Here is a 24,995-nt window from a genome sequence, read left to right on the forward strand (position 1 = left end):
AAGGGAGAACAGTTAATGAACATAGGCCTGCCTTGTGTGCTACATCACATTACCTCTGTACCTGTGAAGGTCTACACTTGTGGGGTGGAGGTGAGGATGGGGTTGGGTTGGACGGTGAGAAGGATCTTGCTGGTGGAGTGAAAGCAACTTTAAATAGAGAAAGGACAGTAGAAAAAGGGAATTTTAAAAATTTCCATAATTTGTACAAGGGGTCTCACATTTTTACTTGCATTGAGTCCTCTGATTATGAATTATGTAACTCATCCTGACTAAGCCCACACTATTTATTTTAAGAGTCTTGACTTAAGCAAGGTCTTCTCAATGAGAAGGTTTATACTAGGATCTGATGCTCTTTTTGGAGCTCTTAGGCTCCAAACTATACCCTTAAAATAAATATATTCCTGCATTTTCACATCAGCCTGCTGCCCATTGACCTTTCAGGAGCATTTTGTTCACTCGGTGATATCATTTTAAATCCTAGACATTTGGTGCAGATAACACCTTCTCTGGGAACAAAAATTCAGCAGCTGACTTTTGAGTTACTTTTTTTTCTTTCAAGCAGCTATTTTATTTTTTATTCAAGTAATAGTGCATTATAATGTTACATAAGTTTCAGGTGTTCATCCTTGAGAAACGACGTCTGTACATACAACATTAAACTCACTGCTAAAAGTACAACTCTGTTCTGCATCACATCATTAAAACCCATTTTGTTCTATTTCATTTCTCATTTTGAACTTTAAGAACAGAGAAATAAAAACCTATATTTGACAATAACTAAAAGTATCTCAATGCTAGTGTTTTTATAGTTGATTGATCAGAATGATAGTTAAAACCTAAAATTTGATACTGCAAATGCGTAACAGTAAGGATTTAATGCTAGTGATTTTTCTTGTCATTTCTTTATGTGAATGCTTGGTTTTGTTTTCTTCTGGCTGTGTGCCTTTGCTTATTTTGCTATAGAACTTAGGTTCAGGGAACTGTATAATTGAAAGTATTTTTGATCTTTGTGGAAAATTCATGAAAAAAGAATCATTTATGAGGACTAAAAATCACTTCAAATTTAAAAAATTGGGGCCCTTCCTGGTGGAGCAGCAGGTTAAAGCACAGCACTGAGAAGCTAAAGCCACTTCCGCATGAGTTTGATCCCCGCCTGCCCCAGAGATGATCCACATGGCGCCACAGAGCTCTCCTGACCCACCCACTGCTCCCCTCAACAGTGTACTTCATCAGTCCACCTGTTCTGCTCCCCACTCTGTCTCTGATGAATCCTCTCACCGCCCTGCACCTCTGGTCTGTACCTCAGTTCTATATACATAAATAAATAAATCTTTTTTAAAAATTAAAAATTTAGAAAGGGTTGTAGAAAAATACTTTGTTTTCTATGAGAAACTTCCATTTCTAGGAGTCCTTGGTCCCTTGTGTTTGTGGGGGGAAATTTAATTTTTATATACAAAATTGGGTTAACAATTTTGTTAACTGGATATATTAGTGGTGAAATTGATAACTAGAGTTTGTTTCTATGGGGGTGTGTATTCTATGACAGCTCATCTTTGGAATCCAGGGAGGTTTGTCAAATGTGTGTTATACATGTCTATTATGGGGATATCAAAGCCTCGAAATCATATATTTCTTTGTATGTAAGCAAAGTTGTACACATCCAGTGGAATATTCAGAGGGGCTTAGAGATATAAGATCTGATTTAAGCACATGAGTTTTGGAGGAAAACTCTAGAAGCTCATTATCCTCTCTGATGTGTTGAAGTTTATGTCATTATCTGGCAAAGTAAAACTGAAGCCACTATATAAGTGGCTTTTCCCCAAGCCTACATAAGTATTCTTTTCCTAATTGAAGATTCAAACTCATTTGAGGAATTGCTTGAATCTTCTGGAAAAGAAAATACATCTTGTAAAAGCTCTAACTTGTCATAAAAAAAAAAAAAAACCCAGCAGATATCAAACTTCTATTCCAAATGGGTTACTGCTGCTATAATTAAACGTTCTTTATTATGAAAGTTAAATTCATTGTGAGGAAATAAGAGTGATTGCTTCCCAGAATAAGATAAGCTTTAAAGATTTCAGTTTTGAGATAATGCTCTATAATTATAACATCAGAAGCCAAAGAGGGTAGAAAGCCTTTTGTCCCCTCTGTAACTAGAGGACTGTGGCATGATTAGATATAGATGTCAGAGATGTAGAGTTAGATATTTGATGCCATCTCTTATCTACAGAAAAAATATATCATCCATGTTTATTTTAAGATGTTACTTTCTATCTTGCCACTGCTTGCATGGTTAGCATGATGGATGGGTGACCCCCAGTCATACACACTGATTAGGCGACAACCTGTATTCTGAACAGTTGCTGGGGCTGTGGCCAACAGAATTTTCTGTTTTGGCAATTTCTTTTTCTTCCTATTTTGCAATATGGACAACATAATGGTTTTCACAAATTAAACCACTTCATCTTCAGCTGTTGACCCTGGGCACTTGCAGACAATCAGCCTCTGTGTAATGTAACTTTTGAAGCTCTGTTTCCTTCCCCAATTTTTCATTTGGGTGATAACTACCTGGATTTTCATAGGTGCATTAATGACTTTTGAGTCAAAAGGAACATTATTTTTAATACAATGAATAAAAATTATGCAATTATTATTTATGTCATCAAAATAACTGTGGAAAATGTTTTTATAACCAGCACTTATATAGGAGAGAAGATTTCTAGAAGAAATTTAGTGTTAGATGTTTAGCAAATGACAACTTATTCTGCATTATGAATGGCTTCTAAGAGGAGGTCTGTAACATGGGTGAGTATAGCTGTTGAAATGAGACAACATTACAAGCACTGCTCAAATCCTTTAAATGTGGAAAATAAAAATCTTGGAGAATGTGACAAGGTTTGGAAGACAAAACATGTTCAAGGCCAGTATGCTAATGATTTTTTAATCACCAGTTATTATATTCACATTTACTTCTAAATTATCCCATTTTAAGTGTAGGCTTTTTTTCTCCTTCCCAATTCTTCCAGATACTCCAATTATAGCTTTCTTGTCATTATTAGCTCTGCATCCTTTATTTCTTGAGCTATGCCTCCCATCTATAATGTCTGAGCTATATTTCTTTGTCTATTGACTTCTAAAACATCGAGCAAATATACATTAAATGAAGATTTCAGTAATAACTTGCATTAAATTTAATTATTCATAAGTTTCAGGAAAGTAATGTAAATCTGCTATATGTATTGTAAATATTTTAGTTTCAATTTTCTCTATTGTTTTGAAGCTGTTTTTGGGAGTTCTGACTTGAAAAAGATTATCTGATTTTATATAATACTATCTTTCATGTTTTATTATTGTGATTCTGTCATAAATTTTATGAAAACTATGACATTCATAAGTCCAATAAATATTGATCTCTATTTTCCTTTAAGATTTTAAAAATTTTGTTTTTATGTTCATCTCTTTAATAATCTCAAATTCATTTTAGTGTAATGCATAAAGAAAAAAGTCAATTTTTGCACCTACAATGTAAATAGTATAGAAATGTACATTGATCAAATAAAATTAGGGGAGTAAATATTATGAGGAGCCAGAAATAGAAATGTTTAAATCTCATAGTTAATAACAGTCAGGATTCAATAGTCTCAATGAAAGGATGGCATGAATAAATAAAGATATATTTATGAGTTAGACATTAGAATAAAAAAGCAAACGTTATAAAAGTCCTGGGAAATGACAATATGAAGGAAATATAGGCCACAGATTGAAAAATCAGGTACAGAATTATGACAGAATTAAAATTAGGCATGTGTCATATTAGTAAATGCTAGTACGCTAAATACACCTCAACAAGAAGATGCTTTTTGTGAAATAGTATTACATTCTACTATAGTCAAGTTACAATTAAAAATTATTTAAAATTTGAACTCCTATATTATTTAAAATATACTCCTATAAACAATTAAATAAAAATATTATTCTTTATATATGTGCCGGATTCACTTTCTAGTAATTTACTATGGATTTTTAAACTTTTATATCATTATATTGAACTTCTATTGATTTGTCATCATTATAGATAAATATGATTCCACAATTTCATAGCATTTAAGTTAATATAATTGATACTGCATTATTGTTAATCTGTGTATTTATTAATTTTGAGTTTTCCAGTTGACTTTGCACTACTTTCAAAAATATGAATTTGCTATGTTTGAAACAATATCAATAGTTAAGTAATTTTTAAAGATCACATTCACAGGGACTATACAAATAAGTTGAGCCCAGTTGTTATTTTATTTAATTAAAAGTTGTTGTTTATTTTTTTTAATCACATGGTTCTTGCTCTATTAGTGAAGTTTCCTGTTATTTTTTAACTTAATTTACATTTTTAAAAACTATTTTTCTCTGGTATTTGTTACATAGAAATTTTTATCTTTATGCTTTTGAAATTATCTGACATTTATAAACAATCATCTATATATTCCCAGTATCATTTATTTATTTTTTGTTAACTAGATTTGCTCAAAAGATGGTACATTCCATAATTTTTATAAACTAGCCTTGGATTTAGGACAGATAAAACACTTTGTTAGTTTATAAGAGTATCTCCTAAATATTTCTGTTTTATTTTATTTTCTTTCTAATAAAGTTGAATGTGCAGTTGACTAATTTTATTACTAGTTGGAATTATTAAAACTATGAGTTTGCTTTGTCTATACTGCCATAAATAATAACTAGTGTTTTAAAAATTATCTTTTCTAGATAATCTCTGGACATGTCAAACTTCTAGCTTTTAGAGACAGTGGAGTAGCTTAGAAGAGTATAATTTTTCTCTTTGCTATTCAGAGTTAAAAATAGAAAGTTGTATCTTCAAATTCTAGTTTTAATACATTTACTCATGGCCTGCCAAAAATAGATCTTCTATGCCAAATGATTTTTATTATTATTATTTATTTATTCATACAGAGCTGGGGTACAGGCAGAGATGTGGAGGGTGAGAGGATTCACCAGAGAGAGACCCGGGAACAGAACAGACAGATCGACAAAGTACACTGCTGAGAGGAGCAGCGGGTGGGTCAGGAGAGGTCTGTCACGCCATGTGGTCACCTCCGGGGCAGGCGGGGATCGAACTTACGCGGAAGTGGCTTTAGCTTCTTAGTGCTGTGCTTTAACCCGCTGCGCCACCAGGGAGGGCCACCAAATGATATTTTATGTATTGTCTGGAACTCAATCTTTTTAAAAATCTTAGCTGTCAATGAAGACTTACAAAAAAAGCATATTTACTTTTCATAGGAAACAAAACTTACAATACAAACCTGCAGTTTAGCTTGTTAAACTTATCATTAATGCTTTCCATAGCTTCATTTCTCTCATCTACCTTTCTGATAATGCTTTTGTGTTCATCTCTATGTCTTTATCACTTAACAATCGGTGCTTCTTGCAAATATTTACTGAAGAAAAATATTTTCCCCACCTGATTCTACCAGCAGCATGAGGGCAGAGTAGTGGACCTCGTCCAGTCTGCTGAGCAGTGTATTTAGTCAGTCTGCCTGTTCTGTATCCCACTCTGTCTCTGGTGAATCCTCATATCCAACACACTTCTTGCCCGTATCCCAGTTCTTGTATGCATAAATAAATAAATCTTAAAAAAAAAATCTGTTATTTTTTTCATCCATTCCTGAACCTGGAATTTTGACACTCAAGGAAATGAAAAGACTAATAGTTGTAATGATGCTGTGGGGGTGTGCAGAGTAGTGATAATGCAGAGCCTATTAATAACTACCAGAATATTTTTCACTCTTTTCCTTTTAACTTGTAAAGAATTTATAGTCCATTTTCTACTGTGATGGGAATTTTCCAATTGTTAGTTTTTTTCAGTTTATTATTTTTAGGTGAAATTTACCCATATCCTTGCCTCCATCCTCAAATCCCAACTGTGGAGCTAAGATGAATGGGATGGGGGTGGGGGGGAGAACAGAATATTTAAGGGGGAGAACAGAATATTTAAGGGGCAGAATAGGTGGTGAGTTACTTACAAATATTTTCAATTTCAAATGTCAAGCTACTGGCAAGGTAAAGAAATCTTTATTATAATTATTGGACAGAATGTAAAAGTTGTTATGTGTAAAAATAAAAATATATATATAGGTGTTGAGCAGCAAAAAAATAAAATGGATATAATGGTGCAGGTAATGATACCTTTTATAAAGTTGGGGTCAAAAGATGTTGCCTGTGTTTGGTGAGACAAGTAATCAATACTAAGTCTATCATTTGTAGTGTACAGATCAGCATAGAAATGAGAATGGTGATAAAAATTTATTTAAAAAAGGATGGATGAGAAGACAAAGTTGAGATAGCCTTTAAAGTTAATAGATCAAGAAATAGGGGTCAAATCATAATAGAGTAAATTATGATCACCAAAATGTCTACAAAGTAATTTTGTTAGTTTGTGTAAGTGACTCCTTCTGGGGAACTAAGGGAGGTAGTCATAGATTGATGAATTAAACTTATCTTCTCTATATATTTGTTTAAATATTTTTAAGCAAAGTGAAAGATATATTATCCTTTTTATATTGCTTTTTCTTTCTTCTGACTGACTCAGAATCTTCAACGAAGTTCAAATAAACAAATACAAATTAGGTTACAAGTATATATAAATAAAAAGCAATGTATACATGTTATTTCTATTCATACAACAATATGAATCAAGCGTCTGTGTATACTATATTTTCTCATTACAGAGTTCATAATTTGGTTGAGAAAACAAATAAAAATTAGGTAAACACAAATGTGTCACAAATATGCTTTGGGGAGAATGAGATCTACTTTTCATTGATTTGTCACTGCGTAGAGACCTGAAAAATAAAAGCCAGTTATGTATCAAGATGGAGACTATTTCAGATACTGAGAACAGCACAGATTTTATTTAGGAAGATTTTTTTGCTCCAAAAAACTGAAGGAAAACCAAGTTGACTGGATTATATTGAAAAATGGTTGCCACAATGAAGAGTGTGATTGAAAAAGTGCTTTATAGATTATTTCTGATGGTGTATAGACACAATGATTTTTTTTTTTTTGCATTTAACTCAGATCTGCAACTTTGCTGAATTTATTAGCTCTTGTGTTTTTTGGTGTGATTTTGTAGGGATTTCTGTGTATAGGATTGTGTCACCTATAAAAAGAGAGTTTTTTGGATATCTTTATCAGTGTTCAGTTTTTAATGTGAGAAATATAAGGCTCAGATCTTTTTAGATACTTTTCTTTCTAAACAGAGTACCATTGCTTTACATCTAGTTAATTTTTTGTGGTCACTATCACTACTCCACCACCAAAGTACTCATCAAAGTTCTCCATCACAATCTGATGTGCTTATGAAATGCATTTTTTTTTAAGATTTATTTATGTTTACAGAACTGGGGTACAGGCCAGAGGTGTGGTGGGTGAGAGAATTCACCAGAGACAGAATGGGGGAGAGAACAGGCAGACTGACAAAGTACACTGCTGAGCAGAGCAGCGGGCAGGTCAGGAGAGGTCTGCCACGCCATGTGGGTCAGCTCCTTGGCAGGGGATTGAACTCATGCTGCAGTGGTTTCTGAGAGCTTCATAATGCAGTGCTTTAACCTGTTGTGCCACCAGGGAGAGCCATGAACTACTTTTAACTGTCAAAATTCAAAGATTTTTACCAGTCAGACATTAGTTCAGAAAATGTGAAACTCAGCCATGAAGAAAGAAAATTAAACAAGTAATCAAGAAGACAAATGTGTAAGCATAATACTGACCATCAATTTACTTTTTAGTTATAACCTAAAGTAATAATTGAATCATTTGCAGAGATTTATATATGAAGGCACTAATTTTAGTTATAATGCTTAAATGTTAAAAAAATAACAACCTAGAAATTTGACAAGAAAGATTTTTTTTTTTTTTTAAGATTTATTTATTTATTCATACAGAACTGGGATACAGGCCAGAGATGCGGAAGGTGAGAGGATTCACCAGGAACAGAGTGGGGAGCAGAACAGGCAGATTGAAGAAGTACACTGCTGAGGAGAGCAGCGGGCGGGTCAGGAGAGGTCTGCCACGCCATGTGGTCACCTCCGGGGCAGGCGGGGATCGAACTCATGTGGAATTGGCTTAAGCTTCTTAGTGCAGTGCTTTAACCCGCTGCGCTACCAGGGAGGGCCCGACAAGAAAGATTTTTTTACTGGGTTATGAATTAATATTTCAATTGAATACTGTGTAATCATGAAGTTGTTTGCTGTGAAAGTAGCTTTATTATATGAAAGAGTTTGAGCTATTTCTTTTCCTTTCTTCCTCCTCTTTTTTTTATGTTCACAAATGGGTAAGAATTTAATTTTATATGCAAAATATTAGTGGTGGTTATGTTTCAGTAGTAGTTGTTTTAATTATTGACTAAAATCAATTTTATTTAGTTTTGGTCTTATAAGTTTTTACTCTATTTGTGCTTATTACTGATGCTTTTAATAAGAAAAGAAATAAAAACAAATCTGAAATGGTCTTATTACCTTTGGAAACATTTTTTTCCCTAAAAAATACATCATTACTTTGAAATGATTAACTTAAAAGTCTTCTTGACACTTGACTATTTTTATATAAAGACTTCTATGATATGCCATAGAGTGGAAAGTGAAAACAAAGAGGAGAGTGTCTCTTCTCTATGTACCTCTATCTAAATCAACTTCTGGATGTAGATATAGATTTGAATATTGTTGAGCCCAAACTATTCTGCAGTGTACTCTTCATAAAAGTTTTCTGAAAAACTAATGGATAAATCCCAGCATCTGGCTACCAAACTCAAGGGGACAAAGGTAACAGGAATTTCAAGGGAAAATTCTGATATTTAATAGCAGAAAAAATAGTAAACTTTAATGTTAATAAGTACAGGTTAAATGAGGTATAATTGAAAAGTCTGTTCAGTATCTAAAAGACAGGTGGTGGTGAGAAAGGTAGATTCTGTTATCACATTTTAAATTTGAAGAACTCACTATATTTAGGAATGACTATTGAGGAAAATCTTCCTACCATATGCTTATAAATATCAGTTAGGAAATTATACATTCTAGTGAAATACTTCATTAAGAATGAGAACTGGTTTACATTCCTGTCTATTCTTAACTCTCTTACATTCTTAAAAATACTGCTATTTTAGGCCCTATTTTAGGCTGCGCTGGTGGCGCAGCGGGTTAAAGCACAGCACTGAGAATCTAAAGCCGCTTTCTCATGAGTTCAATTCCCGCCTGCCCCGGAGGTGACCACATGGCGTGGCAGACCTCTCCTGACCCGCCCGCTGCTCCCCTCAGCAGTGTACTTTGTCGATCTGCCTGTTCTGTTCCCCTCTCTGTCTCTGGTGAAGCCTCTCGCCGCCCCTGAGCCTCTGGCCTGTACCCCAGTTCTGTATGCACAAATAAATAAATCTTTAAAAAAAAAAATACTGCTATTTTTCTCTTGTTAATAATGGAAAGTTTATTTATACGTTATTGTACACACCATCAAGGTTCTAGTGCCATTCGCATTATCAAATTGATCACCTCTACCTATTCTACTACTCTTCCCTCCATTAAAATCCTGGTATTTAACTTGTTTTCAGGTCTTACTATGTCCATTTGGCAAATTTCTACAACTATTTCTACAGTAACTTAAAAATAGACAGTAACTTAATGTCAAAATAGACATTAAGTAGTACTTATGTGAGAGATCTAAAATCTATATTATGTTTAATATGGCTGAGTTAACATTAACTGGAAATATTTGCATTTTGATAATCTCCAGTATCCTATACTTAGAAATTTTTGGCTGCTTAAAGTATAATTTTTTTTTCCTACCAGAGATAGATTAGAATGTAAATTAGTTAATACTTTATCTCATGTTCATGTAGTATGACATGAACATGAACAATGGAACATTTAAGCATGAAAAAATTACAATGTGACATAATAAGAATCTCAGAATTATCTTTTTGTAAGGTTTTTACTGTTTGACATTACATGGCTGCTTGACATATATGATTTGGACATGTAGGCTCTAATTGTGCTTGTGTGGCTCAGATTCCATAGGCAGTGAACATACAGGGTGGAGTCCTGTCCCCCTATGGGACACACGTGCTTGCTGTCATTCTCATGTCATCACCTTGGGCCACCCTATATGACACATGTGACCCTGGCTACTTGTGTCCTATGAACTGTTCGTGTTCTCTTAGACTTTTGTGTCATCGTTTATTCTGCATTGTGTATCCTCTTAAACTCTTTACATTTTTATCCCTTTTCTACTATTAGTGTTCTTCCTTTTAGTTTGATTTACCTTTTTATTCGTTTAACCATCTTTTCCAACAGTATTTTACTCTTTTATTTTAAATGCGTTACTTATAAATGACATATTATGCTTTTTATGCCAATATAAATATACTTGATTTTAAATTGGAAATTTTTTAAATAAAATTTTATGTACTTATCACTGGTTTAAAATACTATTTATGTTTTGGGGTTACAGTCTCATACTTTCATATGTATATTTACCTCACCACACTCACCAAAGTTCTAGCATGTTTTCACACTCTCAAATTGACCTCTTCTACACTTTCCAACCAACTTGTCCCTTCCTGTTCCTGTCTGGTAACCACTGTATTTCTCAGATCAGAGTCGAATAGTTATTTTTATTTTGGTTAGTGATTTCACTTGCTTTGTTTATATGTGAAAGTATCTAGTAATTGTCTTTCATTTTCTGATTTTTTTCACCTAGAATTCATCTCAAGTTCCATCCATCTTGTTGCAGAAGGCATGATTTATTATTTTTAAATAGCTGAGTACAGTCTACTGAATATACATACCTCCATTTCTTTATCCACTTATCCATTGGTGGGCATTTAGGCAATTAGGCTGTATCTGTGTCTTGACTATTGTGAATAAAACTGCTATGAATGGAAACAGTATATATATATGTGTGTGTGTATATGTGTGTGTGTGTGTGTATAAATGATTTCATATTCTTTGCATAAATACTTAGGAGTGGTATTGCTGGATCATATGGTATTTCTATTTTCAGTCATTAAAAAAAAATCTCCATACTGTTGTTGTTTCAGTGTGCTTTCCCTTTTCTCCATATTCTCATCAATATTTTGTTTTATCCAATTTTTTTATGTAGGCCATTATCACATGTGTTAAGTAATTTGCATATTTACATTGTGGTTTGATTTAGTCCCTCTCCAGCCCCCCAGAAAAGGTAAATATGTGAGATGGTGAAGTGTTCATTACTTTGATACACACACACACACACACACACAAATCACCATGTTGTTATCTTTAAATGTATTATAATACTTCTTAATTATATCTCAATAAAGATGAATAAATAATAGTTTAACTTATTGTAAATAAGTTTTTAACCGGATGGATGCTACAAAAAAAACACATGAGGAATAAAAATAGAGAAGGGGAAAACATGACCTATTTTAATCATATTATTCTAGAAATTAATTTCTTTTTTAAAGATTTATTCATTTATGCATACAGAACTGGGGTACAGGCCAGAGGAGAAGTGGCAGTGAGATGATTCACTAGAGGCAGAGTGTGGACAGAACAGGAAGATTGACTGAGTACACTGCTGAGGGGAGAAGCGGATGAGACAGAAGTCTGCTGCGCCATGTGGGTCACCTACTGGGTGGGGATATTGAACCTGTGGTGAAGGTCTGCTGCAGCGAACTTCATAGTTCTGCACTTTAACCTGATGTGCCACCAGGAAGGGCTCTTTCTTGAAATAACTTTCTAAGAAGTATATTTTAAATAAATTGAAAGCAGGAGTAGAAAAGTATTAGAGGGCAGACTGAGTTCATGCCTTGACATAGCAATAGATAGGGATACTATGCTATAGAAGATGAAAGCCCAATAACGGTTTTGGTTTAAGAATGACAAAATCTATGCCATCCCTTGGGTGCAATGGGTTAAAGCGCGGCAGTGAAGAACCACAGCCACTTCAGTGCAAGTTCGATCCCAGCTTTGGAGGTGAGCCACATGGCGCAGCAGACCTCTCCTGACCTGCCCGTTGCTCCACTCTCTTGTGTACTTTATCAGTCTGCCTGTTCTGCTCCCACTCATCTCTGGTGAATGCTCTCACAGCCTGCACCCCAGTTCTGTATGCATGGATAACTTTTTTATAAAAAGTATTTAACTTATATATTTTAATCTAAACTTTGTTATTATGGGGGTCAGGATCATTAGAGTCAATTTGGTCCAATAAGAGAGAAGATTGGGGTACGGAATGAAGGGCAGATTAATTTCTTTAGGGAGAATAGTTATTGGGGATTTAACAAATACAAATCCCTTTGGGATTTTAAGTCCTAGCAACTTAAAGTGAGTTCCTTTACCTGCTCTTTGCATTGACAAATTAGACTATGTAATCATCTAATAGTCTAGTTAAGAGGTGCTGATAGTCAGGCTGGGAATACTAATAATGACAATGTAGACCAGTGGATTAATGCACATTATATTTAAAAAATCAAACTGATAGACCTTCTACATATTAGACAGGCAGTTGAATGAAAGATGACGCAGATTTCCAAATCTAGCAGCAGTAGAGATGGCCATGTCATTTTCACATAGAAGAAAACAGTGGACAACTCAAGATGAATGGATTAATGATTAATGTTTGTTAGATTTAAAATTATGCAACATTTGGGTCCCTGGTGGCACAACTGGTTAAAGCACAGACTATGAGGTGGTCCGCAGCCACTGCAGCACAAGTTCGATTCCCAGCTGGTCAGAAGGTGACCCATATGGCATAGCAGACATCTCTTGACCCTCCTGCTGCTCCCCTCAGCAGTGTATTTCAGTCAATCTGACTGTTCTGCTCCTCACTCTGTCTTGGGTGAATCCTCTCACCTCCCCCACACGCTTCTTGCCTGTACCCCAGTTGTTGTATGCATAAATAAATAAATATTAAAAAAATTATGCAACATTTAAGAGATAGATCAAGTAAGGTTGATATGAATATATACAGTTGGAGCTCAGAGACAGACAGTTTTGGAATATACATTTGTGGGCTTTTAAGATAAAAAATGATCTTTAAATCCATGGGAATGGATTAATCTAATGGAGCTACATCTGTTGAGCTTCTTTTATGGAAATAAAGGCTTGTGAACAGGATAGATATGTGGAAGTCTGATTGTTGTGCACAGCTGGAACACAGAAGACTGGTTGAGTAAGAATAGCTGGGTAAGGATGCTAACAAAACTGGCCAGTGAGGACTAGGAAATCCAAGACTGATTCATAAGAAGAGGTTTCAGGAAGGAGGCTGTTACTAACCATGTTGAATACTGCTTAGTAATAAGCTAAACAGAAGACAGTCCAGTAGCACAGCAATAAGGAGATTGTCAAGATAAAAAAAGGGTTGGAAAACACAGATTGCAACAGCGCATGGAGTGAATGAATAATTGAGGAATACAGAGACTGTGTATAGACATCTAGATTTTTGTTTGTTTGTTTAACTAACGAATTTCTGAAAGAAAATCACCTGTCCTGGGGAAAATGTGATCAGAGCATGCTGTCTGAGACATTCTATCTAAGAAATTTTCAAAATCACTATTGTACATTGCAGGACTGGTGAGAAGCACAGAGTACTTTCTTTTACAGGAGATTTATTAAACATTTTTCATAATATTTACAGAACGTTGGAGGCTTTTCAGATTAAAAAAAACATTTACTACCATTCCACTAGATAATTTTATAACGGTGCAAAAATTATAATTAATCTATTTTATCTCTCTTAACTGTAGTGTTTTAGACATGTTTATTGTAATAATCCCTGAGTAAGCAGACCACAGATTCCCATCTGAAAATATTCAACATATAATAATGTAACATCCATGTTTAGGATAATTGCAGTGTCTCTAGTAGTTTTCTCTGTGAGACAGTTTGATTGAATGTTGTTAATATATTAAAGACTTCCTATGTTTAACAGTAAGATGTAGTAGTAGATTGCCAAGCAGGAGTGCGAGTTCACTTAACCAATCCATAACCCTCCCCAAAGCTCCTGGTGGATAATTGCTGTAAACATGCGTTAGCGATGCAGCAAGGTGCACACTACTATGGTGGCTGATTCTGACAATTGTTTTTGTTGAATGATCTGTATCTTTGAAATGGTGAAAGCAATACTTAAAATGGGGTGACAACAGGTAGCTAGTTCAGCATTGTTTGTGTTTTTGAATAACACAGTTGGAATGTGATTAACATGGTAGAGAAAAGTTTTTTGTTTGTTTATTTGCTTGTTTGTTTCCTGGGAGAGAGTAGATACAGAGCCAAGAAATGCTGCCAGTAGTTAGAATGCAGGCTCCAGTATTTCATATTAGACTTCCATTTAAGCTGGATATTTTTAAAATTTTTGGGAAATTCCTATGGTGACATATTCATTTTCCCTTCAGTGAAAAGCTGGGATATCTACACTTACATCATCTATAGATTTTTCTAGGTTTAGGAGGGTCACACATATCATTTGTGTTGGAATAACCTGGATTTGTTTTGCCCAAGAAATTAGTAGGAATACAATTTTAGAATTTTTTTAAAGATTTATTTATTTATGCATACAGAACTGGGGTACAGGTCAGAGGTGCAGGGGCGGTGAGAGGATTCATTAGAGACAGAATGGGGAGCAGAACTGGCAGATTGATGAAGATTGAGGGGAGCAGCTGGCAGGACAGGAGAGGTCTGCAGCACCATGTGGGTCACCTCCAGGGCGGAAATCAAACTCATGCAATGCTTTAACCCATTGTGCCATCAGGGAAGGCCCCAATTTTAGAATTTTTAATCAGAATGGTAAACTATATTTATAAGAAAAGTCTGGCTTCCTACTTAATTTTTGACTTTTGAGGTAAGAAAATATATGATTTTTAGGTTTTATTTTATTGAAAATCATACTGCTCCTAACATATTTATTCACTGTGTCCCCTAAATCATCTATATGGTATTATTTGGAGCTGGCAATAGGTTTGTCTGAAGAAATTACTTAAATAAGCTTATTCAAGATGAGCTCACAAAGTTTCAATGAATTTATACAATCAGGGAGACTTTCTTCCTTTGAAAACTATAACCACACTGGGGTTAAACAAACAACAACAAAAACAAACAGTATGATACATGGCTGCTATGTCCCAGGTTGGGAAGATACAGTGTAAGTAAATATATCACTCACAACACACTTGTCAAATAAGTGACATATTCAAATCATGTCTTGTGTCTTGAGTGGTGACAGCTATCTGGGTTATAGTTTATAGAGTAAGCTTGGAAAGAAAGTATACTTTGAAATGACCTTTTCAATTATGGCTAGGATTCAAGCAGAGAGTAATAATGGTGAGAATTCCAGGAGAGTGAAGAGAAACAAATGTGAGTGAAAAAACATGAAGAGGTGGGGCTTGGGAGGCTTCTGAGTTAGATTTGTGGGGAAAGCTATGAGAGCCTGAAGCAGAGAGGAGAGAAAGGTCAGGCCTCCCCCACCCCCAGCTCCTTCATTCCCTGCTTTCCCCCCTCACACACCCCTCACAACCCCTCCTGAGTTTCCAGTAAACTGAACTGTGGGCTTGCAGGTCTATTTGGTTTGTGTCTTTGCCTGCGTCAAGTATGACTTCACCAGCAACTGGGTGTCGGCCCGGCATTTTCCTTACAAAACCTGTAATGAGCCTGTGCTCATGACACACATACTTGTGTTTGAGAATCATCATAACTATCTTTCCTCTGTTTTATTCCTCCAACAGTATGAATCCTGCAAGTCTAACTAACTTAACTTTGCAAGTCATGACTTTTGTTCTTGTTTTGTTTTCTTATTTATCTAGATATTTTTTTACATGGCTGCATAATCTCTAAAAAAATTTTGACATTAACATATTAGGGAATATTGCTGCTGACAACCTCGAGAAGACTAGACTTTCATTTGCCCTTCAATTAGCTGACAACCTTGCTCGTGTTGATATGTGGCTGCATTCACAGTTGGTCCACTCATGTATTTGTAGAATCTAGCTGCTCTGCCCAAGTGGCCGCTATCTTTCTGCACTAGCTTATTTTATGACACTGAGATATCTTTCTTCTAAATGTCAGAGCAACCCTTCTGTGAATGCAAGTGACAATGTATTTCCCCAGGAACATTTTCTTCTTTCTTTCAAACTTGCATTGTAAATAATCCCAAACAGATGGACATCTGCCTTATTTTCTAAATAGCAATACTCTGGAGTTTGCTTATCCTGAGATTTTTTAACATTTGTGTTGAACTCTTAATGAGCAGTAGCAAAAAGATCCTGAAGTTCAATTTGCTAATTATCAGTACAGCTTCTGGCTAGTGTTAGGTGGAAAAAAGTTGATTTATATTTCAATGCGACACCACACACACATGTTAAAGCAAAGGTATTTTCTAATCTTACTGCAAAAAGTGTTTCCAAAAAACACTCTAAATTGCATTTGACAGGTGTTTATATTTTATTTAAATGAAAGATTAAGAGAATTGTTGTCATACTAATCATAGCTTCTTGTTACAGCATTTGTACATATAGCAACATACAATATCTTCTACAATGATTGCAAGTATCTGTAAGATAGGAATTTAAATGAAGTTGGATTATAAATGAAATTAGAATATTAAACATTAGTGACTGCTTGGCTATCGGTTTCAATTTACACTGAGTTTGCTTATATCATAGGTCCACTGGATTTGTTTGACCACCTCTTATAGTGGGAAAAAATATTGAGAATCAAAAGATTACAAATCTTTTATATTCTTTAACCTGTATTCTGCAATTTTTAGTATTAATCCTGCCACCATTTAGTTATGCAACCTTTAGTAAATAATTTCTTCACTTCTCTGATACTTAAAATAATAGTTTCCATTCTGAAAGGTGATTTGCAACCAAAAATTGAAGAACTGATATTTCTTTCATCTGTTTCCTTCCTTTTACAGTGGCATTTCCAGTGATCCTGATGAGCAAGCAGCATTTTCTAGCCTTCCATTTCCAACCTATCATACCGGAATAAATGAAATCACTATTTAAATTTTGACATGTTTTGGGTTTGTTTGTTTTTGTACCAAGACACAGTCCTCTGGGTATTTCCATATCAATATCTACTAACTCTGCTTGCAGAAAGTAGTCTTTGTCAACCTTTATGAGGATTTATGACCATAATGAACATATTTTGAATTTTTCATTCATCTATGTAGATAAATTATGCTTAATTTCTGATAAAGATTTTGTTAGGTATTTTGGAGCCTAAAAAGTGCTGGGAGGAATAAACAGATAATGGTTTTTGCTATGATCTTCCTCTGTATTCTGACCTAAACATAATCATTGGAATTTTAATAAATGTATAAATAGTGTGCATATCAAATTTGGCCATGCTATCTGCTGGATAAACTCGTCAAACAATAAATTGAGAATTATAATTCATTGGCAAGGAATGACAGGAATTAACCACAGGATATACAATTGGAGAAAGATGTCAAATCCTGCTTTGGGGAACAACAAAATCAACAGTGCAAACCCAGAATCATGGAGTCCTAACTTAAAAAAAAAAAAGTCAAAGAAAAATAGTAAGGTTCTCTTAATTATTCATAAAATTGGCATAAGCAGGGTATATCTTTATATAGAATTAGAAAGTCTTACTTGAACCACATCTTGAAAACTGTACTTAATTCAGTGTTATTTCTTCAGTTCTATAAAGTCAGAGTTAAACTTCAGTATAGTGTCATATCTAACAAGAGAAATTCCCAGGCCTGACTACCCCTCACAATTATTTTTCAAGATTTCTGAAATCAAATGTGGTAGATATCTACCCTAGGAGATTTTGATACAGTAATAAGTTAGGTCCATGTATCAAAAGCTGCACTATTTTCATGTTGAGGCATAGCCAGGATTAAGAGTCACAGAGGTAAGACACTATCATCCAAGAAATCTGGAAGGAATATAAAATTAATTAACTGGCCTTCCACAATAGTCTAATTATAAGAACTATCAAATGTTGCGTGATTTTAGTGAATTAAGTGGCTTATATATATTATTACATTAATCCTTATAACTTTTTTTTTTTTAATGATAGCTGAGCTTCAATGCTGTGAAATAAGTCTCCCCAAATAGTGCGGTTACAAGTGGCTTCCTTGATTTCAAATCTTCCTCTCTCATTTAGGTCATTGCATTATTTAATTGGAAAAAGATATAATACATGAACAGAGATGATGGGAGGATTCACAAATTTAAGCACTTTAGCACTAGGCTTTGAACAATGGGCCAGAAAGGACATTGGCACTCCAAAGAGCAAGGCTTGTGCAATGGCTCACGTGCTGATCTCAGAGAGAGCTGAACTTGGAGGTGATGGAAAGTTGGAAAAACATTTCTAAGCCACCTTAGCATAGTCAGGCCAGGACAGGCTTAGAAAGACATTGTTGCTGCAGTGGAGGTGGGTTGTTTATTATGAACTTAATTTGTTTTAACAGGAAGGACTAGAATAAAAATGAAGGAAAATGCTTTATGGGGGGGTTCTTAAACACCTATTCAACATTCAAATGGATATTTAGTACATAAAGACACAGTTGCATTTGCTAGGAATAGGAATTCTGTAAGTTCTGATTCAAACCACAAGATCACAGACTTTTACTGGAGTCCTGATTTCCTCATTTTTGTGTATAACCCAGGAATTAAAATTTATACATAGAAAGATAATTCTTTTTCTTCTAAGAGCATTTTATTTTTAGTTTTAGAAGAACTTTGTTCATTTCAGAAATTGAATCCTCACAGTACTTGATTTATTAATTAATATATTGATTGCATTATAAAGAAAAAGTACATAAAGTATGATTTGAAGAAAGAGATTTCTGATTATTAGTAAATTTTACCATGGTGATAGAAAATTATTGCAGAGAGAGAATACTGAAGAAACAAAAATAACATAAAAATGTGATGTGGACACAAATGACTATACATGGATTTTATTTTTTTGTAAGTAGCCATAAATCTTATGGACCTAGAATACTGAAGCTATTTTATAGGAGCCCTTGATAAAATTAAAATTAATGTAAGAGGATTCACCAGATGGAAATGTTTATTATTCTGGCATTTGAAATACAAGATTTATGGTTATAAAAATGCCATTGTAGTCAACCAAATATACACACAGAGTATTCATTGTCTGCAAGTTGCTGTGTTAATGCTGGGTGTCACTAAAAAGAATCTAATGCAAGAGCCTTTATTATACCTTTGATGAGCTTAGTGACTTTTGTGGCAAACTCAATTCATATTTGAATGCAATGTTTTCCTCAATAAATTCATGTCATAATGAATATAGAGGCCTAGAAATGATGATTGATTCTTTTTTCATGTACAATGTGTTATTGATTTTTCTTTGTCAGCATAAATTAACTTAGCCTTTTAACTCCCAGACAAAACAAGTGAACCCACCTTCTTTTTCACTAGTGCCATGTTAGAATGATATATATCCACTGGTAGTTTTACTTATCTATTGTTATATTTATTATGTTAACTACCCAGGGATTGATTACTACTTACAGTACTTAAATCACTCAGGTTGCTGGTCAGTCTGATTTTTATCTATCAACAATCCTGGGGGAGATAAAAAATAAGAATGGTGATCTGTTGTTTAAATTTTGTGTGAGTGAGTATGTGGTGTGTTTGTGTGTATAAATATAAGAGAAACAATCGTAGGCTTAGGCTTAGTGAAGTCCTGAAAGCTTATGATATGAAAGTTTTGTTTTAGTGGGTTTGGGAATTGGATTTAGAGAACATTAAGGTAAAAGATCAATAGATAAGGACTATTTTATATAGAGAGCAAACATTATCTTGTTTAAAGTATTATCTAGATTGTGTTTCTAACATTTAAAGTATGCTGGTATTATACAAGTAAAAGTACATTCTCTTAAAATTCTAGATCACATAACTGAATGACCTTGTTAGTCTAACAAGTAAAATTACATGACTTGTTACTAAAATTTATTTTTATAAATTATACCTGTTAAGTATATCTGGCCTAAGGTGACAATTTCTATCTGTTTCCAAATGGTCTTTCATTATTCTAATATTAACTAGAAGCTATTAGGGAATTCTACAGTAATGAAAATAACAGTGATTTTGAGGATAGATGGCATTACCAATTTCTGGAGACATCTTTATCATTGTATTCTGTGTGAACAGCCTCTCCTGGAATTTCTAGTGTACGGCTTTCATTGGAGTATTTGTAGTCCTGACAGCTGTTTAATAGATGCTGATTTTTTATTTAATTTAAATAACTTTAAAATTTAATTTCAATTTAGAGTGTATAGGGCATATATCTTAAATATGATTTAGTTTCTTATTTCCAAACTTTGTTTGGCAATTATTATTTGCCAAGTGCAAAACACAAAATAACTGGAATAGATTTCTTCTAATCTTTTGCACCTGTAGATCCATCCTCCTTTCTCTCCACATGCCCCATCACTTATGCCTAGCTCCAACAACAAAGCTGTCATCCTTTAGGTTAAATGTATTATTAAAAAGTTTATTAATATCATCAATTTCCTTCTTCTTGTCCTCCAGCTACCACTTGGTACATCCTAAGCTGCCTTCTAATAAGTTATATTATTTTTTTAAGCTTGCCCATAAAAAACGAAGCAGAGGGCCCTCCCTGGTGGCGCAGCGGGTTAAAGCACAGCACTCAGAAGCTAAAGCTACTTAGCATGGGTTCGATCCCCACCTGTCCAGAGGTGGCCACATGGTGCAGCAGACCTCTCCTGACCCGCCAGCTGCTCCCCTCAGCAGTGTACTGCGTCGATCTGCCTGTTCTGCTCCCCACTCTGTCTCTGGTAAAGCCTCTCACCGCCCCCTGAGCCTCTGGCCTGTGCCCCAGTTCTGTATGCACAAATAAATACATCTTAAAAAAATAAAGTTAAGCAGAAGAGATGATGCTCATTCATTAGTCAAAACTATTTTTTTCTGATAAATATAATTTCTAACACTAAGTTGCCATCGTTCTGTAGAGATTCAAAGAGACTAAATTCCCAAAGCATATTGAATTTATCTTGACTGTTGGCTCTATTCTTACATGTGCGCTAGACTCACATGGAGGATTTGGTGGTGGTTATGCTGCAAATGTTCAGTACACCTTTCATTATCATTATTATGATAATGAGCTTACAGCTTCTACTTTTGATATTTAGAAATGATGAACTACCTCAAGAATCTGAGTAAAATTCCATAATTATTTGTTATGAAATAACTTTGTTTTCTCTTTTAGATGCTTACAAACTTTATACATTAATTTTGCTTTGCTATCTCTTACTTGCAGTGTTCTGCATCAGGCTCACTACAGTATTTCTAAATAGCAAAGGGAAAGTAAAAGCATAACTTAAGGGAAGAGCCAAGAAAATAATTTCAGAAAAAGAAAATATATGAATCAAAAGGAATAACTAATACAAGAAATTTGTAAGTTCCTTTAGTAGACTTCAATAATTTTGTTGAAGAATATAGTTGGCCATTTTAACATTTCTTCAATATTTTCAATGCTCAAATGCTCAACCACAACTATATTAAAGGCATACACATCTATTCATATGCATCTAACACCATCATTTAAAACTCCTTAATTTGTTTAACACAACTTCTTTCTGCTTAACCTCTAGTTTCTTTCTTTAACCAGGTTTTTCTGTGATTTCTGAAAGTTGATCGGAGTGGCCTGTGAATCTTTTTTTTTTTTTGGTTGCTAAATTACTATTATTTAGAAAATTTGTATATGATAAAGGTGATATTTCTCTTATTACCGAGGTATTTCTAATATTTCTATTAAATTCCAAGGAATTTCAGAACCTTTAGTATATATATTTCTATATTTTTGAGATTCCCACATTTCAAGCGTTGCTCAGTTTTGTTTTCTTTCCTGAGTGGAAAATACATAAAGATTTTCCTCTTTAAAATATTTTTGACATCCAAATCCACAGATGACATGCTGTCTGGTCAAGTCCCTATGTCCTTATAATTCCTCTTTTAATTGCCCTTGGTACCAAGTTTGGTTAAAAACAATTATATTTTTTATACATGTCCTGAATTCCTACAAGGTAATAAACATCTAAAATGCACTGGTACTGTATAAGAGCTCCAGGTATTGAGCAACTGACCAGTTAGCTGTAACTGAAGAAACAGGGTAAAGATTCCAGCGACAGTGTCCCTGTGGTTAGGAAGTGAAGGTAACACTACAGAAAAGAAAGTTAAGAGACAAATCAGTGAATGTCTAGTAAAAAAGTTTTCTCTTAACTCTTATTAACAGAGTATACCAAACAAGGTACTGCTTAATTTTTGTTTACTATTTATCCCAATACATTTTGTTTGGTTGAACTTGAATTACCACTAGATAGATATCTAGAAATAGATACAGGGTCAAGATAATTCCTCCCTCCGTGTTGGTGATTCCTTTTATTTCATTCTTTAAATAAGTTTTCTGTTAGAGCCCAGCAGCGCCTATGATCTGATCATTTCATTTTCTAAATATGAACTTCCAGCACAAATTTCTCCTTGTTGTAGACACATATGTCCCATGTATCTTTTGAGTTCCTTATGTCCCACATCAAACTAGTCATGGTAACCCTATCCATTCTATTTTCTGAGATTTCCCCCCTCTTATTCTCGTTTCGAATTGCATGCCTTGTGTTTTAGTAAACAATATAATTATCTTTTGTGCTGTTGTACTATGGTCTGATAATCGCTGCCCCGTCAGCAGTCTTGTGTCTGTATACGGCCCTCCCGGGTGGCCAACGGGTTAGGACACAGCACAGCAAGCTGGCACAGCCGCTTCATGGTGAGTTCGATCCCCGCCCTGCAGGTGATCCACATGGTGCCGCAGACCTCTCCTGGCCCGCCTGCTGCTCCCCTCAGCAGTGTACTTCCTCTATCTCCCTGTTCTGCTCCCCACACTGGTGTCTCTGGTGAATCCTCTCATTGCCCCTGCACTTCTGTCTTATACTCCAGTGATGTATGCATAAATAAAATCATAGGCCCTCCCTGGTGGCACAGCGGGTTAAAGCACAGCACTCAGAAGCTAAAGCCGCTTCCACATGAGTTCAATTCCCACCTGCCCCGGAGATGACCACATGGTGTGGCAGACCTCTCCTTACCTGCCTGCTGCTCCCCTCAGCAGTGTACTTCCTAGATCTGCCTGTTCTGTTCCCCACTCTGTCTCTGGTGAAGCCTCTCACTGCCCCTGAGCCTCTGGCCTGTACCCCAGTTCTGTATGCACAGATAAATAAATCTTTAAAAAAAATCATAAATAAACAACAATAAAAATGCTAAAAAAAAAATTTTATTGGGGCCCTACCTGGTGTACAATGGGTTAGCTACAGCACTGCAAGCTAGCTGTAGCTGCCTCCGGGCGAATTTGATTCCCCAGCCCCTGAGGTGACACATGTGGTGTTTTCTCTCTTCTCCTGTCATAGACTTTTCCTGTCTCATCTGCTGCTCCCCTCAGAAGTGTACTTTTCCAATCTGCCTGTTCTATTTCCCACTCTGTCTCTAGTGTATCCTTTCACCACCCCTGACATGTATCTCACTTCTGTATGCATGAAGAAATAAATTATTAAAAAATTCTTTTATCAACACACACAAAACAAAACAAACAAACAAAAAAAACACCATAGATGTCTCTACCTAAATCCTTTGCTCAATGTTCTACATACAGGCTAACATTCAAATTTCATTAAGTTCATCATAATTTTATCTTCAAGCATCTCTCTAGTCCTTTATAACTCTTTCTATATGCTAAACACTAGTAGTTCTTTAAATGAAGTTTGTCTTCTGTGGATAACTACTCTCACTGAGGACTCTTGATCTTTTTATTTCTTATAACAAGAATAAACATTTTAAAGATTATGCTCTATAAGAGCCATGACATAATGTATAAACTATAATGATATGTAATATATTGAAATCTAAATTCAACTGAGTTTAAGCATTATTGGCTTTATTTAGTCATTCATGGCTTGGATAACATCCAACCTAAAAGAGATAGAAGGGAGCTCAGAAGAGCTTTACAAGGGAAGGGGTGGAAGGGATTGTTATTGGCAAATGGAAAGGAACAAGAAAGTTATATGAGACAAACTAGTTTGACTAATGCAGGGTTACTTTCCCTAGAGGAGATGGTAGAGGGGTGTCAGGCAGATGATTTAAACCATGTTGATCAGGTGATTCTTGGTTGACTGTTTTAAAATTCCATTTATGGTAACCCAAAACTGTTATCAAGAATAACTTGGTGACTTGGGGCTTAGAATTAACAACTTCATTTTGGAAAATGTGCCTATTTTTAACAAATATTATCTTATACAAAATTAGTGCTGTTATTATTTCTATTTTAACTATTAAAGAGAATAAAGCACAGAGAATCAAAGGTCATTTCCTGTAGAGAGTTGCAGCTAAAAAGTTTAAATAAGTTTCCCAGAAACTGGGAACATGTCAGAGTAGATGTCTATAATAATACAATGCAGTACACTATGATTGCTGAGATATTTGTTCACATTAATTTGGTACAAAGGTGTTAAGAATTTACAATGACTATCTTACACAAGCAATGTGTAACCTGAATGTAAATCAAATACAAGGAATGGCAAAAAGACAGATTTATTATTTGTGTGGTTGTCTGGGTCATAATCTTTGGCTTAGCAACCCCAAAACTTGTGAATTCATTTAAAATAGATAAATAGACTTAATTGGGTAAAAAGTGCATGATGACATTCAAGTGTTTGACAGAGGGCAGAGACTCATTCTGAGAAGAATACAGAGTTATTGTCTCAATCGTCTATTTTATCAGAACAGGAGCTTCAAATGGAGAACTACGGGTCATACATCAGTCTACCAGAAGGGAGTGTTTCAACTAAAATACCTACCCGGTAGTTGTGGATAAATTTCAGAAATGAGAACTGTTTTTTGTTTTATGGAACTGGTAGAAGTCTGTCGACCAGAAAAGAATGACGTGATGGCAGCATTT

This window comes from Condylura cristata, unplaced genomic scaffold, assembly GCF_000260355.1.
Source record: "Condylura cristata isolate star-nosed mole 26May11 unplaced genomic scaffold, ConCri1.0 scaffold00001, whole genome shotgun sequence".
Taxonomy (NCBI): domain Eukaryota; kingdom Metazoa; phylum Chordata; class Mammalia; order Eulipotyphla; family Talpidae; genus Condylura; species Condylura cristata.